This window comes from Schistocerca serialis, chromosome 2, assembly GCF_023864345.2.
Source record: "Schistocerca serialis cubense isolate TAMUIC-IGC-003099 chromosome 2, iqSchSeri2.2, whole genome shotgun sequence".
NCBI lineage: Eukaryota > Metazoa > Arthropoda > Insecta > Orthoptera > Acrididae > Schistocerca > Schistocerca serialis.
In genome coordinates, this window is record NC_064639.1 from 802,586,779 (window position 1) to 802,606,045 (window position 19,267).

The 19,267-nt window shown below is 41.5% G+C and overlaps 1 protein-coding gene across 1 annotated transcript in view; it reads left to right on the forward strand.

Moving 5' to 3' along the window:
* LOC126458047 (zinc finger CCHC domain-containing protein 24-like) overlaps positions 1-19,267 on the forward strand; it is a 203,653-nt gene that overhangs the window by 124,719 nt on the left and 59,667 nt on the right. The window lies entirely within an intron of this gene.

Below are 19,267 nucleotides of genomic sequence, written 5' to 3' on the forward strand. Positions count from 1 at the left end.
ATCAGTTACATTACGTATTCGCGAGAACTTTTCTCTAGTTTGGATTTCATAAATACTGGCCAGTAAGAGCTCTTAGCTTTATAATGGACATAGTTTTGTTTTGGGGCGAAAATCGCGTGCTTATATTCTTGTGAAAGAAAAGGACGGTTGCTGAGAAACAGATTATGAGTTGCGTTAACAAGACGTTCCACATGACATTAACTGAAAACAACACATTCAGAAACTATGGATTCGCGTTTACAGATGTCAAAGCCATCCGCACTTGCTGCACTTCCAATGTACTGGTGTGCAAAACGAAAGGACAGTGTGTCGCGGCCAAGCCCCATGAAACTTTTATAGCATAGAAAGAACTGCTACAGTAAAGTACAGAGGTAACGAAAGAAGTACGCAATGACACGAGCAGAAATGATTCTTTTATTTAAAGACGATAATTACTCTGAAGCAGTTGTCAACCGCACTTGCGGAGAAATGGAACGCCTGACCACAACAACTCCTTACAAGGGAACCTCCCCATCGCACCCCCCTCAGATTTAGTTATAAGTTGGCACAGTGGATAGGCCTTGAAAAACTGAACAAAGATCAATCGACAAAACAGGAAGAAGTTGTGTGCAACTACGAAAAAATAAGCAAAATATACAAACTGAGTAGTCCATGCGCAAGATAGGCAATATCAAGAGTCAACGGAGCTCAGAAGCGCCGTGGTCCCGTTCTTAGCGTGAGCAGCTGCGGAACGAGAGGTCCTTGGTTCAAGTCTTCCCTCGAGTGAAAAGTTTAATTTTTTGTTTTCAGTTTATGTGACAAACTCTTATGTTTTCATCACTTTTTTGGGGGTGATTATCACATCCACAAGAAAACCGAAATCGGGTAAGGTAGAAGAATCTTTTTACCCATTCGCCAAGTGTACAAGTTAGGTGGGTCGACAACATATTCCTGTCATGTGACGCACATGCCGTCACCAGTGTCGTATAGAATATATCAGACGCGTTTTCCTGTGGAGGAATCGGTTGACCTATGAACTTGCGATCAAATGTTTTCGGTTCCCATTGGAGAGGCACGTCCTTTCGTCTACTAATCGCACGGTTTACCGGTGCGGTCGCAAAACACAGACACTAAACTTATTACAGTGAACAGAGACGTCAATGAACGAACGGACAGATCATAACTTTGCGTAAATAACGAAATTAAACTTTTCGCTGGAGGGAAGACTTGAACCAAGGACCTCTCGTTCCGCAGCTGCTCACGCTAACCACGGGACCACGGCGCTTCTGAGCTCCGTTGACCCTTGATTTGCCTATCTTGCGCATGGACTACTCAGTTTGTATATTTTGCTTATTTTTTTCGTAGTTGCACACAACTTCTTCCTGTTTTCTCAATTGATCTGTGTTCAGTTTTCCAAGGCGTATCCAGTGTGCCAACTTATGTCTAAATCTGAGGGGGGTGCGGTGGGGAGGTTCCCTTGTTAGTAACATTGTGGTCAGCATGGGAGCACGTTGCAGGGCACGCACTGCCACCTCTGGTGTTCACACACCTTGTTAAGAACAATGTCTCGCCGTTTGTAATGTCCAGAGGGAATAATACACTTGAGTATAGTTATTGTCTTTGAATAAAAGTGTCATTTCTGTTCGTGTCATTGTGTATTTCTTTCAGTTATCTTCTGTACCGTGCTGTAGCATACTTTCTTTCATCAAGCTATGTTACTTTGCAGTGACTCATCATGTGAAGTTACTTTCGCCCTTAAGTTGTGCACACAAGTGTACATAAATGTAAGTTGCCGTAGCCATGTTTAAATAGTCAGCCTATGACATATTGGGCAACTTCATGACCACATATCGTTTTTTTAAATTTTCATGGCTTCATGGCGTGTTTTTATCCTGCTCTTGAAGTCTCTTAAACAATCTTCGAATGCTTCTACAATTTTTTCTGTTGTTGTCATCTGAGATCGTATTTTTTTATTTATTCAATGTCCCTCTGGTACCTTCACACTAATGAAATGTGATGTCCACGCATCCTTTGTGAAATGTGATGGCCACGATTGTAAGTTTTTGTTTTGTTTTCTTCACGCTTTTATTGTTTTAAAACTGATTATCTTGCCAAAATTTCATTGTGTCTTTTTAAATACTTTCAGAGACATTTCCGAATATGTTTGTTTATTCAGCATTCTCTATCAGGTTCCTGTTTCTGTTTGCTTGAAACTCTCGTCTTCTTTTTAATAGCTACCTTGCTTCATTCGAAATGAACTTTTCTTTGCATCTGCAACATCTCTTGCTGTTTAAATAAGTGCACTTTAATAACTAATAATGCACTTTAATAACTAATAATCAACATTTTTCAAACATGCTGATCTTGTTGTTTATTTAACCTGGCACTCCTCCCAGTTCTAAGATAAATTCTCATAGTCAGAATCTCCGGTTCCCTGTCTGACGAGTATGTTAATTTCTAGATTTGTACATACTCTACATCTCGCGAGTACTTGAACACTTGAAATTGTAAAATTGTTTAGAACCATCATATCCTGTGCGGATTTCTTTATTTTTTGATGAAATCTAGTCAGTTCCGTCTTTAGTTCCATTTGCTCCATAGAAGAATATGTTAAGAACAAACATGTTGATAAATTCGTCAGATACTGCTAATTTAGGGAATTCTACTAATGTGTAACTGCTGTTATTTCTGCTGTCGTACCTAAACGATGCCAATGAGGAATCGTTCTTTAGTTTCTGCCCTTTCGTTCTAAAATGTCTCATTGTCGACTTGTAGTGGGATTTGAGTCATTAATCAGCCTCTGTAACTCTTCACAAAAGTATACACCTTCTCATCACAATATGAGCACGTTAGTGAATATATTTGAGCGATTTTCATGGAACATTTCTCCTTGGTTTTTAAAAGAAGTTTTGCCATTACGTCTGAGACTTCTACTCTATTCGAAAACTTATTTTTATTCTTGTTGTTTACAATAGAGCCCGCACCTAAATATCTTCTCTGCTCTGTTTTTCTATAGTAAAGCACGTGATCCGATTTTAATTCAGTTATGTCTTCTTTTTCCTGCGCACTTTTCATAGCCCACCACATTTTGTTGGATATCATTAAGTTTCTCTTCCAACTCCATTAATTATCTTCGGAATTAGGATTCTCCAATCAGTTTCCCTTCATAAAAAGTAGAAGAAGTAAGTGGTTTCCTTATGTCCTGGTTACTGTTTCACCGTCGCATGAATGATCACTAAGAGAGGCCTCCCAGAACAGGTCTGCATTCTAGACCTAAGTTGTGTTGTCTGTGCTGTAAACCCTAAGCATAGGCGTTGTCCTCTGGATTTTTGCCACAGGCAGATGGCAAGGATGGCGAGCAACTGGCTCTAATCGTGAGTGGTGGGACAGTGGGGCTTGTGTAGGCTGTTCAGTCTGCCAGCATGCGTTAAAGAGTCATTACGAATCCAGACCGTGCGCACACTGTCACTTCACGACAAGGAGGCTGTCGGTACTGGAAGTTGCCTACCGAATTGGGGTACACCAAAGCGACTTCGTTTGAACATTAAACTGCTGTCGAAAATAAAAAACAAAACACTGAAGATCATTCTTGCAGTGGTCGACACGGTGACAAACACCACGATAGCGGGTGTGTGCTATGGCTCGTGGAAGCTCCGAGGATGGAGAGCGTAACTTAACTGTGCGCTGCCTTTTAGTCGGATTTGTATCCATCGGCGACATTACGCAATCATCTCCACACGACGGGCGCTAAGCGTCTAATACAAAGAAAGGTACAAACTCTCCAGGACCGTGGTGCGCGAGGATGACATGCAAGGGAACATCCGGAATGAAATCTGGACCACTACCGTTGAGTTTTCTTCACCGATGAATGCAGGATTTATCTAACGCCCGATGACTGTCGTAGAACAGTAGGGGGGCTTCCGGGTATCAATACACGTCTCAGATAAGCAGACCCATGGGTTTGGCAGAGAGGTGGTTCAGTCAGTTTTGGACCGGGCATCGTCTTCGGATGTCGACACCTCCCATCGCTTTCGAGGGTAATATGATGATTGTGCAGTATTGGACAGAATCCTCTGACCTATTGTCCAGCCCTACAGTTACCGTTTTACGATGGGTTCTTCTTTCAAGACGGCAATGCACGAACACACCGCACCCACCGTATGAACACTTCCCTCTAGGAAACAGGCCTGCGTTATCTCTTGACATAAAAACAGACTCAGCATGCTGGGGACTGATAAAAACTCACGAACCCTCCTCACACTAGCGATGGGAACAACAGAATGAAAACAATCGATTCTGACAGTTGTTGAAAAACAGTCGACTCAAACCATTTGTAGTTTTACGTGTTGGTTGAATTATTCATTCATTCTTTTGAGTGAAATCAGTCCCTGGAAGTATTGAAAAAAGTCGATTCAGTAGTTTGTAGTTTTATGTAGCGATTGTATCACTATTCTTTCATTTCTTTCCAGTGAAACTATTATGATGGACCAACCGAATGAAAACAGTCGACGCTGTACAGCACATTCAGTTCTGAGCGGAAACATTCGATGGTTTTCTACATCTATGTCTACGTACAGAGTGACAATTATTGAACTACATGAAAAAACGTAAATTAGTTACGGCATGCGTACATTTTATTCAACATATAGCCGTCACTACAGATATTCGGATTTAGGTTATGACATGTTCGATGTGCCTGCCATCATTGGCGATGATATGGCGCAGACGAATAGCGAAATTCTGCCTGACCCGCTGAAGTGTCGGAACATCGATGCTGTCGATGACATCCTGAATGGCTATTGTCAGCTCAGTAATGGTTTTGGGGCTATTGCTGCACACCTTGTCTTTAATATAGCCCCACAAAAAGGAGTCGCATGTATTCTGATCTGGGAAATATGGCTGCCAATCGAGGCCCATGCCAGTGGCCTCTGGGTGCCCCATAGCCAGATTGCGATCCCCAAAGTGCTTCTCCATGATATCAAACACTCTCCTGCTTCGATGGGGTCAAGCTCCGTCTTACATGAACCACATCTTGTCGAAATCAGGGTCACTTGGGATAATGGGGATGAAATCATCTTCCAAAACCTTCACGTATCGTTCGGCAGTCACCATGCCATCAAAGAATATTGCACCGATTATTCCGTGTCACTACACAGTCACCTGTTGAGGGTGAAGAGACTTTTCGACAGCGAAATGCGAGTTCTCAGTCCCGCAAATGCGCCAATTTTGATTATTGAAGAACCCATCCAAATGAAACTGGGCTTCGTCGCTAAACCAAACCATATTCACATCAAAGTCCTGTTCGCCAATTGTGTGGACAATAGTGTTTGCGAAACGCAGCCGCTGTTCCAAGACCCTGGGGCTTAATGGCTGATGGGTTTGAATTTTGCGTGGAAAGAGATGCAGGTCTTCAACAACAATTTGTCGTAGTGTCTCCCGGTTGATTCCCACCTGTTGTGAAGCTCGTCTAATCGATTTTCTGAGGCTGGTTTGAGACACAGAGCGTATCTTGTCGATGTTTTCAGGCGTTTTCGCTCTTTTTAGACGACCGACATTGTCATCACTGTCATCACGAACACTACTCGTTCTCTCAAACTTGCGAATCAACTTCTTGATTGTTAGCACACTTGGACCGGTTGTCTTCAGCTGGAACTCGGTCGCAAACTTCTTTTGAGACGCAGTTGGGCTATTATTCCTCGCTTAGTAGGCCTTCACGAGCGCTATACGCTCAGGCACGCTGTACCGTGACATTTTCAGATGCAAATAGCCGACAACAACAAAGCGCGTGCGCATGCGCATACTAATTCCTATCATGCCCAGTGGCCAACCATGCAGTCCGAACGTCCTAACGCAAACGGTTCAGAAGTTAGGACGATTGTATTTCATATAGTTAAATAATTGTCACCCTGTACATTCTCCGCACACCATCGTATGGTGTGTGGCGGATGGTACCTTTTACCTCTACTACTCTTTTCCTTTCCTGTTCCACTCGCGAATAGAGCGAGAGGAAAACGACTGTCTACATGCCTCCGTCCGAGCGCTTATTTCTCTTATCTTCGCAGTCCTTACGCTAAATGTACGTTAGCAACACCAGAATCATTCTGCAGTCAGCTTCGCATGCCGGTTCTTTAAATTTTCTCGATAGTGCTTCGCGAAAGAACGTTGTCTTCCCTTCAGGGATCCCCACTTGAGTTCAAAAAGCGTTTCTGTAACACTCACGTGTTGATCGAGCCTATCGGTAACAAATCTAGCAGCCCGCCTGTGAACTGCTTCGATGTCTTCCTTTAACCTGACCTGGTGGACATCCCCAACACTCGAGCGATCAGTACTCAAGACTGGGTCGCACTAGAATTCTATACCCGCTGTCCTTTGTAGGTGAACCATACGTTCATAAAATTCTCCCAATAAACCAAAATCGACCGCTCGCCTCCCATACTACTGTCCTTAAGTGCTCATTCCATTTCATATCGCTTTACTATTGTCAAATCGTTATTGTTGATAGCATTCTATCATCTGTCGTCACTGTTATTTGCCTTTTCGCTGAGTGCCAGTAAGCTGAATATCAGTTTTCTTATTACATAATCAGCTTCGCGTCTTGATCAGAATATTGAAACGCTCGGTGGCCTCGGAACGGAAGAAATCATACGATTGGATAAAATGTTATACTCAAGGCAAGTTCAGTGCTATATACAATGTCTGCATGGATGATTCATATTACAGAAATATACTAATTAATCAAATTTTAAGAAAGTTAATGAATGATGAAAATTATTTCTCGCGAAAAGAAATTCCGACAGTATACGGTTACAAAGCAAGTGATTAAGTCGCCAAACAGTTTAACAAATTGTATCTTATATGCCTTCTGTTCGCATCACTTCAGCGTTTAGCGAAATAGAATAATCGGTGATGGATATAAAATAAATCGGATGGGGGAGAGGGGGGGGGGGGGAGAAAGAGTTAGAGCTTCAATAAATGTAAATAAAAACTAATTGTTCACTTATTTAAACATAAATTTATAATATTTTGAACATGACTGAACTTCAGCAACGGTTACAAAATAGAAGGCGAATAAGACATCCAATCAGCTGGGATAAATGGTGGTATCAAATTACCTTAACAATGGGTTCAACGGATTTAAACACATGTTATTCAAAAGGACAAGGACGAGAAACAAACTTCACACGACCAAGCAGTCAGTTAGCAAAGCGATTTAACATTTACACATGAAGTGTGTTGGCAAGGATCTGTACATCGCCGGCCGAAGTGGCCGTGCGGTTAAAGGCGCTGCAGTCTGGAACCGCAAGGCCGCTACGGTCGCAGGTTCGAATCCTGCCTCGGGCATGGATGTTTGTGATGTCCTTAGGTTAGTTAGGCTTAACTAGTTCTAAGTTCTAGGGGACTAATGACCTCAGCAGTTGAGTCCCATAGTGCTCAGAGCCATTTGAACCATTTTTTTTTTTTTTTTTTTTTTTTGATCTGTACGTCCATTTGTAAAAGTTAATGCCTCTAAAGCCAAGGACTTGTCACATCATTAAAATCAATCACATAAAATTCCAGGCCATATTAAGAGCTACATGCCGGCATGTCTGGAAGTTTATGAGATTGATTTTAATGATGTGACAGGCCCTCGATTTTATGGGCCTTAACTTTTACAAACGGATGTACAGATCGCTGCCGACACATTTCATGTGGAGACACTAGATGGCTTTACCGACTGAGTGTTTGCTAATGTAAAATTTGTTTTTTGTCATTCTGAAGAAGATGGGTTTAAAACAATTGACACTATGGTTAAGGTTAATTGATTACCACAATTTATTGCAACGGGTTAGCTGTCTTATTCACCTGCTACAAACTTATAATGTAGTACCAACATAAATGTATAATATAGTAGCAGCTATTAAACTTTTAAAAACAGTCGAAAATCCACACTTAATGCTAGAGGTACGAAAAATTATTATTTAGGTAAATAAAAAAATAAATTTTATGAGTACTTCAGTTTCAGAAATATACTGTTTATTCATTGAAATCAGATGCGTACTTGTCTCTAAAAAAGTTTGCAACCCCAGTCACGGTTAATGAACAACCAAAAAGGCTGAGAAATTATGTAAATGAAATCATTTAAACGCGGATACACTTAGCGAAAGCATTCATATAACTGCCTTAAACATCAGAAACTTATGTCAGTCGGTAGTCTCACATTAACTGATACCACTCAAACCCAGGGGATGATGTGGGGGCCGGCCGCGGTGGCCAAGAGTTTCTAGGCGCTTCAGTCCGGAACCGCGCGACTGCTACGGTCGCAGGTTCGAATTCTGCCTCGGGCATGGATGTGTGTGATGTCCTCAGGTTAGTTAGGTTTAAGTAGTTCTAAGTTCTAGGGGACTGATGACCTCAGTTGTTAAGTCCCGAAGTGCTCAGAGCCATTTGAACCATTTTGATGATGTGGGAACATTCGTATAGTTGACATGGCCGCAGACATTGCTTTCATTCGGTTGTTCCTGTCGACTGAACGGAAAAACATACAAGTGCCCAGTCGGATTTTGAAATCAATCAGCTATTCTAATGACTGTGGTTGACTCAGGGGGGCCGCCGTCTAAGAGCGGGACAGAATTGTGCGGCAGCGTCTCGACTGCCTCGCGGACAACTTGACAAAGAAGATTCAAGTGTGTTTGATTACCTGGACTAGAAGAACACGGTATTTAATGTTACCAGGCAGCAGATATCGATTTCGCAGTTGTGCGAAGATGTGCGCATTCATCAGATTGCCTTTACTTTGATTATATTCTGTTATTGCACAATAAAGTTATTTTTTAGTCACACGAGATTTATCTCTTATTCCATTTTACCATAGGATCTGAGCACACAGAAGTTCGCAGATGTGCAGCTGATGCAAAACTTGATTCGAGCAGTTCACTTCTGAACTGCATTTCAGTCGAGCGGGCTACAAACAGAACTACTTCTTTGTAGATACACAAATTATTTCATACGAAGTGTAATTTCCTAGGGAAAGATCAAAATAATTTACAGATTCGTTAATGTCTGTCTATGATAATTATTCAGACGAATGTTTCCAGCAGTGCTGCAGCACGGTATGTGACCGTGGCGTCCCTGTGACATGCTTTGCGTCACGGGTAGCATAAACACAGGCGTTATGTCTAACTTGTGACGGCACAGCTGCTGTGCATTCACAAAGGAAACGCTCTCATATGAGTACCACAGAACTAACAAAGTGTTATAAACTGAACTGCAGATTTGGTAAGTGGCAGCGTGGGAACCACTGCATTCGGACCCAGTGGGTTATAAAATGTCTGCTCCTCGGTTAGACTGCCCACTGTTCTACAGTCTGATGCATAATGGCACCTGTTCTGAGTCCATGTAGTCTGAACCACTACGGATTACGGAGCCATTAAGTATCCATATCTCACTGTACCACTCCATTCAGGAACCACAGCAAGGAATGAACACGAGCAGGCTGGTGCGCAAATTTTAACTCAGTCACACACATTTTTTTATGATAAAAGAATCAGATTCTTTCTGATAACCTTCTGACACAACGACTCACTAACCGACAGTCTTTCCCAGTAGCTGTCCTTCGCTTGAGCAGTGTTTTCTGATGTTCTCGTTTCGTATAGCTCTCTAACGATCTCCTTGCAGGTTGCTAGGTAGATTGCTTAAATTAACAACATCATCTTGTTCTCCCTCCTTCTCCGGAAACTGTTTTCCACTTGAGCTGGTGCTCCGGCTGTAATAACGTCGGCTAATCTTTTTTGTGTTATTTCCCAGCACAAAGGACTCTCACTTGGAAGATGTGAGCAAAGAAAGAAAATATTTTCAGAATTCTCTGACTATTGTCAGAAAATGTGCATGCTTTCCAAATGTAGGGTCATCATCTTTCTTCCCACTTTTGTAATTTAAGATTAACTTCATCTTCTTTCTTCCTCCTAGTTTGGCTAAGTATGGACCGCGTGAAACTTAAGGCTTCTTGGAATTTCTTTTCCTCACTTGCCAGAAACTCTTCACTCTTTCACTTCTTTTTTTTCTCTCTCTCTCTCTTTTAATGGTTTCTTTTCTAATGATTTTACGCCTTTGACTTTGTTTCTGAATTCTTCTCTGTTCTGGATCATCTCTACCGTAATATCAGTTTCTTGTGCATCGCTTTTGACCTCTTCTACCTACTTTTAGGTAGACTTTGATTATGTGATGTAATGAAGATATTTTTGCTGAACCTTGCTGTCGTGCGCCCACAAAATCCCTCTACTACTACTACTACAATTTTTGCTGAGTTGGTTTTCGTCCATTCTCTTTAGATCAATCTTCCTTTCCTTCTTTCCAAGTCCTTCCAACAATGCCTTTTATTTAAAAAAAAACACACTCCAAAACGCAGAGTGCTTCTGGTTTTATAACTGAATTATAGTGCTGATTTTGGCATTGTAGAATATTGGTCGTTTGTCGTATGTGTTCTGAGTTATTTTGTAAAGCAAATCTAATTTTCTGGCTCTTCTTTTGACTGCCTCTTTATCCAGTCCATTGGGTCTCTTCAGTTCTCTGAAGCATTTGAATTTATCTGTCCTTTTAATCTTCCCATATTTTACCTACATGTACCTCTCTTCATATTTGTCTTCCACATATGCCATCTTTTCGTATGAGACTTTGCGACCCGTTTTCCCAGTGATTTCATGCAGATGATCAGTATTCTTTGCCTTTCGTTTTCTGGCCAAAAGGGCAAGGCCGTAGGCAAAAGCTGAACACCTGATTTCCAAGTCGTTTCCTTTCTTCCCCAAGAGTATTCTCCTTATTCCTTCCAACTTCAGAGCTCTTTCCCAGGTTTACATTATTTTCCCAGATCGATACTGAAGAGAAGGAATAATCCGTCTCCTTGCCTGACCCCTGTCTTGCTTTCATGGGGCTCAGATATTTCTCTAGAAAACTTGTTTTTCGAGATAAGGGTTTGTTTTACAATTTCTCATGTTTTTCACCAATTCTGAATTTGCCTAAAACCCTAAATTAAATTAATTTGTCGATCGAACATTAGGTTCTTTAAAGTCGACAAAACTTACTAAAGTGTTCTGGTTTCATATTGCTTTAGTTACCAGGATGCTTTTAAGGTTGAATATCTGTACGACGCGTGTCCCACCTGTACGAAAAACAGCTTTATATTCTCCATTGAGCTGATCAAACTCTTCTCAGAAGGACTTCGGGAGTACCTTTTAAGCAACTGAAAGCGAGGTCTCTTTGTAGTTGTTCATATCTGTACGGTTGGCTTTTTTATGGAGTGAGTGTATGAGTGCACATTTCCAGTCTTTCGGTACCTTTTCAGTTTCTCATATTTCTTCTGTGAGGCGGTGTATTCGATTTACAACGACTTAACCCTCCAATGTTCCAAATTTCTGCCACAGTGCCATTCTCACCTGGTGGTTTATTATTCTGTGGCTCCTTGGTCAACTGCCTTATTTCACTGATTATTGGTGGTTTGGAATCTAAATTAAAGTGGATTTGTTTCCGAGTATTCAATCTCTTTCGAGGCTTTTCGCAGTTTAGCAGCACTCTGAAATAGTTTGCCAAGAGCTGACACTTTTCTTTGTCGTTAGTAATTATCCTTCCATCCGTTCGCCTGAAGAACAGATTTGGTGTTTAATACCCTTGTAGCTCCTCATTGATGGTCCTATAAAATTCCCTTGTGGCCTTGATCTTCTCCACCCTACTTTCGTCGTATTTCCTCTTCTCTTTTTACAAGATCTTGGCTGTTTCTTCCTATCAGTCTTAAAGTCTTCCTATATTTTTTCAGTCTTGTTACAATTCCTCCTCTTCCAGGATTTTAATCTTTTTTCAAGTGCTTCGCCACACTTTTCGTTACACCACCGTTTTCGCGGATAGCTTACCAAATCTTCGGATGCTTCGTTTAATGATTCTTTGATTTCTTCCAAGCTGTTCATGTTCAAATTAGACAGGTGTTTGAGGCACTTAGCTTTGTTATGCTTCAGTGTCTTCGTGTTGATTCTGGTTTTCTTGTTTATCTTCAGCTTTGATCTGCTCGGCTGAAATCTTACTTTGATGTCTTAGAGATAGTGGTCTTAGACCCTTTTGGCGCTCTCTGTTACTGTGGGCTTCAGTATTTCTTTTCGACTTCAGCCCGTTACAGCGACATGGCCAACTTGGAACAGCATCGTTAGTTGCAGGTTAAATAAGTCTTTCCTCGTTTTTATCGCTTCTTATATTTCTTGAGACGTTCCACGTCTTGACGGTTACTGTGAGACTGATAAATGGAACACTTAACTAACTAACTAACTAGCCGGGTAGTCTTCACTATTGTTCTGTATTTCTTGTCACTACCCACTTGGACTTTGAAGTCGTGGACAAGATTTTAACATGATGGTGAATAATTTTGGAAGCCGAGAGTAAACCATAAGTCGTCCTTTTTTTCTGGGTTTCTATTGTTATCCTCAGCTGCAGGGGGATGCACATTAATAACAAAATACACTTTATTTCGTTACTTAAAGTAGACAAGTGAAATTCTCTCTGATGGGGACGTAAAACTGATTATGGATTCAGTTGTATTCTTTTTTACTACAAAGGCTGTTCCTAGAATCATTATGTTTGAGCTATTTTTTACTCCAAGTTTTTCCTTATAGACTCTATACCATTCTGAATCAAATGTGTTTTCGTCCAGCAATATGTCCTCTTCCAAAACTAGTACGTAGATGTATCTCTTTTTCAAAACACTGATCTGTTGCTTTTATTTTCGTTCTTTTAGGTGTGTGCTGATGTTCATGTTCCAAGCAGATGTGGTCGTTTGGGTCGTATTTTCTATGTCGAGGTTCTAGGTAGCTCCGATTCTTCCCTGCATTATGTTCCAGGCTCTCCAGAATCCGACGGCCTCGTTGCACTGCACATTGTGATGGAGGATTTCCGTCTCCAGTTACATATCCTGGTGTAGTCCTAACGTTACGATGGAGCCAATTCATCAGATTAACTTAACATTTGTGTGAAAATTTGCTTTTATTGACACAACTATCTTAAGCCCTGCCGCAATCAAAAAGCCCGTGCAACTAACTAACGATTTCCCCTCACGTAAGATCGTATTTTTAACACTCACTCCACTTGTATTTATATATTTCTACAGCCACCATACTTTAGTTGTGGAATGTAGTTGAAGGAGAGGTGTAAACCAGTGTAAGTGCAGACTAAAAACTGTCTTTTTCTTTTGCTTTATTCGTGTGCGTAGTCTCGTATCAATTTCGTTGAATTTTCTCATTTTGCGAGAACTGAAGGGCGATCTGTTTAATTGCTAAAAACCGTTCAACAGCCAAGATCGCATAAAATATTTTTTCATCTAAGATAACCGGTTTCAACAGACTATGCTGTTATCTTCAGGTCTTAAAAACTTTTGTTGTAAAACATATTCATTTTACATTGACCTCACGCACAAGATGTCAAGTTGGTATATATACTGGAATATTTCTGGTATCTCAACTGCAGATTTTTCAGCTTTCATTTAACTTTAGGACTCTGTATCTCAGAACGAACAAAAATGGACTTGTACCACTATTGAAATAAGCCCTTCATATCGCCTGTTGCACAAGGTGCTTTATGTTTTTAAATATTTTACCAGTGACAAATCTTTTATAATGTGCTATTTTTATCCACTTGATATCTTGTGCGTGAGGTCAACGTAAAGCGAACATGTTTTACAACAAAAGATTTTTAAGACTTGAAGATGATAGCATAGTCTGTTGAAACCGGTTATCTCAGATGAAAAAGTATTTCATGCGATCTTGGCTGTTGAATCGTTTTTAACTCATATCCGTTTGCATTTCAAAAATTTTCCTGATCGCAGTGCAATACATGGTCGTCTGTGAATACGTGACAGGTCTTGTGTAACAGTTGTGTTCCATAAACATTGTCAGCTGTCACATTTTCTCTGACGTCGTTTTCACAGGTTCTGATTGTACTCATCGCGACACGCTTTCTCGCGTTTCTGAAGAATGCACTTCATGCCAGTTGACATACCGCTAAAAGCCAGGAAGTACGTGAGTAGATTATTCTTCAGAAATGTATCTTTTTATCAGCTTCAATCAGCGATTTTCCTCTGTAAGACTGAAAATGTATAATAAAATATTCGTGAGTTGTCATGTGAGAGAAATTTTCGAACTCCAGAACATTTCGATATCTTTAAAGTTTCTTTTTAAAACGGCTAAAAGTAATTTCTACTGAGAAACGGAGATAATGTTATGAGTGTAGTAGCTTTCTGGAAGTGTAAGTACAAAACATTCTCTTAAAACGTAGTAGTATTACACTGTATGATCAAAAGTCTCCAGACATCCCTATGTAATGCAGAATTGCCCACTAGACTTCACGCTAATATAAATGCAGTAACAGCAGAATGTGTCGCCCAAGATATCTGAGTAACTTCGAACGTGGATGTCACCGGAGTAACAAATCCATCAGGGACATTTCAATCATTCTAAAGCTGTCCAAATAAATCCCAACACCTTGTGTGGTGCCAACGGAGGAAATGGTATTAGGATATGAACGTGTTTTTTGTGGTTAGGGTATGGTCCTCCATTTGCTCTTAAGAAAACTGTGAATGTGGAAGAACATGACCACATTTTGCAGCATTATGTACAGTGCACAGTAGAGGAGCAGCTCGGAGGCGATAATTGATTGTATCAGCACGACAATGCACATCATCGAAAAGCAGCATCTGCGAGACAATGGTTTTGTGGACAATGATATTGCTGATATGGACCGACCAGCCCCGAGACCAGAACTGAACCCAGTGGAATACCTTTTGTGATAGAACGTTGACTTCTCTCCAGACTGCAACGTCCAACAGCAGCTTCTCTGGTTTCAGTTCTTGGAGAAGGGTGGACTGCCATTCCTCCACAGACACCTCGTTGAAAGTATCCGCAGCAGAGTTCAAGCCTTTATAAACTCGAAAGGTGGACGCAGCAAATATTAATATCCAATAATAGTTGTCTGGATAAATTTGATCAGATAGTGTATATACAAAAACTGAATTTACATTATATCTTGTCATGGTGCAAAACTACCTCTTTTTCTGAGCCGTAGATTTGTGATTTGAATTATTGTGAACGTAAGAGAGCCGTTCGAGAGTGTAACAATAGAGAAATACACTATATGATCAGAAGTATCCGGACACTGACTGAAAATGACATACAAGTTCGTGGCGCCCTCCATCGGTAGTGCTGGAATTCAATATCGTGTTGGCCCACCCTTAGCCTTGATGAGAGCTTCCACTCTCGCAGGCATACGTTCAATCAGGTGATTCAAGGTTTCTTGGGGAATGGCAGCCCATTGTTCACGAAGTGCTGCACTGAGAAGAGGTGTCGATGTCAGTCGGTGAGGCCTGGCACGAAGTCGTCGTTCAAAAACATCCCAAAGGTGTTCTACAGGATTCAGATCAGGACTCCGTGCTGACCATCCATTACAGAGATGTTATTATCGTGTAATTTGAAAAATGCAGTCCCCATCCCCGAATTGCTCGACAGCAGTGGGAAGCAAGTAGGTGCTTAAAACATCAATGTAGGCCTGTGCTGTGATTGTGCCACGCAAAACAACAAGGAGTGCAAGCCCCTCCGTGAATAACACGACCACATCATAACACCACCGCCTCCGAATTTTACTGTTGGCACTACACACCCTGTGGCCGAGCGGTTCTAGGCGCTACAGTCTGGAACCGCGCGACCACTACGGTCGCAGGTTCGAATCCTGCCTCGGGCTTGGATGTGTGTGATTTCCTTAGATCAGTTAGGTTTAAGTAGTTCTAGGGGACTGATGACCTCGGAAGTTAAGTCCCATAGTGCTCAGAGCCACTACACACCCTGGCAGATGACATTCACCAGGCATTCGCCATACCCACACCCTGTCATCGGATTGCCACACTGTGTACCGTGATTCGTCACTCCACAAAACATTTTTCCGCTGTTCAGGCGTCCAATGTTTACACTCCTTACACCAAGCGAGGTGTCGTTTGCCATTTACCGGCGTGATGTGTGACTTACGAGCAGCCGCTCGACAATGAAATCCAAGTTTTCTCACCGCCCACCTAACTGTTATAGTGCTTGCAGTGGATCCTGATGCAGTTTCGAATTCCTGTATGATGGTCCGGATAGATGTCTGCCTATTAAACATTGCGACCCTCTTCAACTGTCGGAGGTCTCTGTCAGTCAACAGACGAGGTCGACCTGTACGCTTTTGTGCTGTACGCGTCCCTTCACGTTTCCACTTCACTATCATATCGGAAATAGTGGGCCTAGGGATGTTTAGGAGTGTGGAAATTTCGCGTACAGACGTATGACACAAGTGACACCCATCACCTGACCCCTTCAAAATCCGTGAGTTTCGCAGAGCACTCCATTCTGCTCTCTCACGATGTCTAATGACTGCTGTTGTCGCTGATATGGAGTACCTGACAGTAGGTGGCATTACAATTCACTTAACACGAAAAACGTATGTTTTTGGGGGTGTCCTGATACTTCTGACCACATAGTGTAGCTTGAAGGTGGTTCGATGGACCCTTTGCCAGGCACTTAATTGCGAATTGTTCCTCTTTCATCTAAACATGAAAGCAAGCTGAAAAAGGTTTTTCTGAACTCGACGGTTATGTTAACTAGTCTCAAAGTGTTCTGCACACAGTCAGGTTTAAATATCCATTGCATTAAAGTAGCCTATAATATGTTTCTTCCTGCAGTGTTAGGACTATAATACCAAGGATAAATGGAGCACAAAATCAAGTACCTAACTAACTACGGACTCGTACCCCCTACTGCTATGAGATACTAATAAACTTCCGTTCCACTTCACGTAGTTATCGGCACATTAGAAAGCGAGGACCAGGACAGGTCATAGTATAAACTGTTGCCCATCAAAATAAGACAGAGAAACTGTTATTAGTGGAGCGAAAGCTGGAACTGTCCTTTCGTTTTCTACAAACTTCGGTGGAACACTGTATAGTTGAATAGATGCTACGAATGCTGTTATAGGGGTATATTCATATTTTCTGCAACACATTTAGATGTCTCGTGATTGGTTGTAAATCTCTTAACTGAGGTTGACAAAGAACGACAAACCTACCTCCTGGGATTCATTCATTCATTCATAATTTAAAAAGCTACTTCCTGGCCTGAGTGGTAAGCGTGGTTCCATGGGTCGTATAGGCGGCCCTGACCTCCTTCGACGATATCGCCGAGAATTTCTCGGTTGGTGTAGAAACTGTAACAATCTATTGCGCTACATCTATGTCTACACAAACACGCCGTAAGCCACTGTAGAATGAGTGCGAAGGTACGTCGTATCAATATTATCAGTTTTCCTTCGTATTCCACTCGCGTATTGGAAATTGAAATTTGTGGTAAGGTCTTATAGGACCAAACTGCTGAGGTCATCGATCCCTAACCTAACACATTATTTAATCTAACTTACGCTACGGACAACACACACCCACGCCTGAGGGAGGACTCGAACCTCTGACGGGGGGAGCCGCGCGAACCGTGACAAGATGCTTAGACCGAGCGGCTACCCCGCGCGGCACTCGCGTGTTGAGCAAGGGGAAAATGACTAGGTGCGTCAGTAAGCGAACTAATCTCACATAGTGTACTGCACGAGATTTCCTTTACGGATGCTCCTTACTTTTCCGGAACCCTCCAACAACTCTAAGCCTTCCATTCGTCTTCTCTAATACTGATTTTATGTAATCGTACAGTTTCGTATTCCTTCTTGGGATGTTAAATTACTCCTAAATACTTATATAATGTCAAGTACTCAAGATATTCTGCATTGCTTTTGTAATCTGAAGTTACACTGCCCATTCTCTTTGTTACAGGCATTTTCTCACATTTATCCATATTTAAAGAAAGCTGCCACCCTTTACACCAAAACTTTATGCAAATCGTTAAGCAGTCCCTTACGATCGTCCAACCACGACATTTTCCTGTCCACAACTCCACCGTCATCGAATTATGTTATCGTTTATGAATATTGAAAACATTAGAAGTCCTATTACAGTTTCTTACTTTCGTTTCTGTGGAACGTTCATCGTCCAGTATAACTTACTGGGTTCAATTAGTCAAATATTCCTCGAGGCAAATCACATACTTGCGGAGCTACTCCTTGTAATCGTACATTTTGAGATAAAAAAAAAAGACACATCAGGAAGGACTATCCGAATGAGTCGGCAGATGTGTGTACATGTACACACAAATACACGATTACAATTTCAAAAAAATTGATGATTTATTCCAGAGTAAGAGCTATAGAAATTGAGCACGTCAGTAACGAGTTGGTCCATCTAGGGTCCTTATGGAAGCAGTTATTCGACTTTACAACGATTGATAGGTGGCAGGGATAAAATACAGTAAGCGAAAGGCTATTTACAATTTGTACAGAAACCAGATGGCAGTTATAACAGGCGAGGGGTATGAAAGGGAAGCAGCGGTTGGGAAGGGAGTGAGACAGAGTTGTAGCCTGTCCCCGATGTTATTCAATGCGTATATTGAGCGAGCAGTAAAGGAAACAAAAGAAAAATTTGGAGTAGGAATTGAAATCCATGGAGAAGAAATAAAAACTTTGAGGTTCGCCGATGACATTGTAATTCTGTCAGAGACAGCAAAGGACCTGGAATAGCAGCTGAGCGGAATGGACAGTGTGTTGAAAGGACGATATAAGATGAACATCAACAAAAGCAAAACGAGGATAATGGAATGTAGTCGAATTAAGTCGGGTGATGCTGCGGGAATTAGATTAGGAAGTGAGACGCTTGAAGTAGTAAATGAGTTTTGCTATTTGGGGAGAAAAATAACTGATGATGGTCGAAGTAGAGAGGATATAAAATGTAGACTGGCAATGGCAAGGAAAGTGTTTCTGACGAAGAGAAATTTGTTAACATCGAGTATAGATTTAAGTGTCAGGAAGTCGTTTCTGAAAGTATTTGTATGGAGTGTAGCCATGTATGGAAGTGAAACGTGGACGATAAGTAGTTTAGACAAGAACAGAATAGAAGCTTTTGAAATGTGGCGCTACAGAAGAATGCTGAAGATTAGATGGGTAGATCACGTAACTAATGAGGAGGTGTTGAATAGAATTGGGGAGAAGAGGAGTTTGTGGCACAACTTGACTAGAAGAAGGGATCGGTTAGTAGGGCATGTTCTGAGGCATCAAGGGATACCAATTTAGCATTGGAGGGCAGCGTGGAGGGTAAAATTCGTAGAGGGAGATCAAGAGATGAATACACTAAACAGATTCAGAAGGATGTATGTTGCAGTAGGTACTG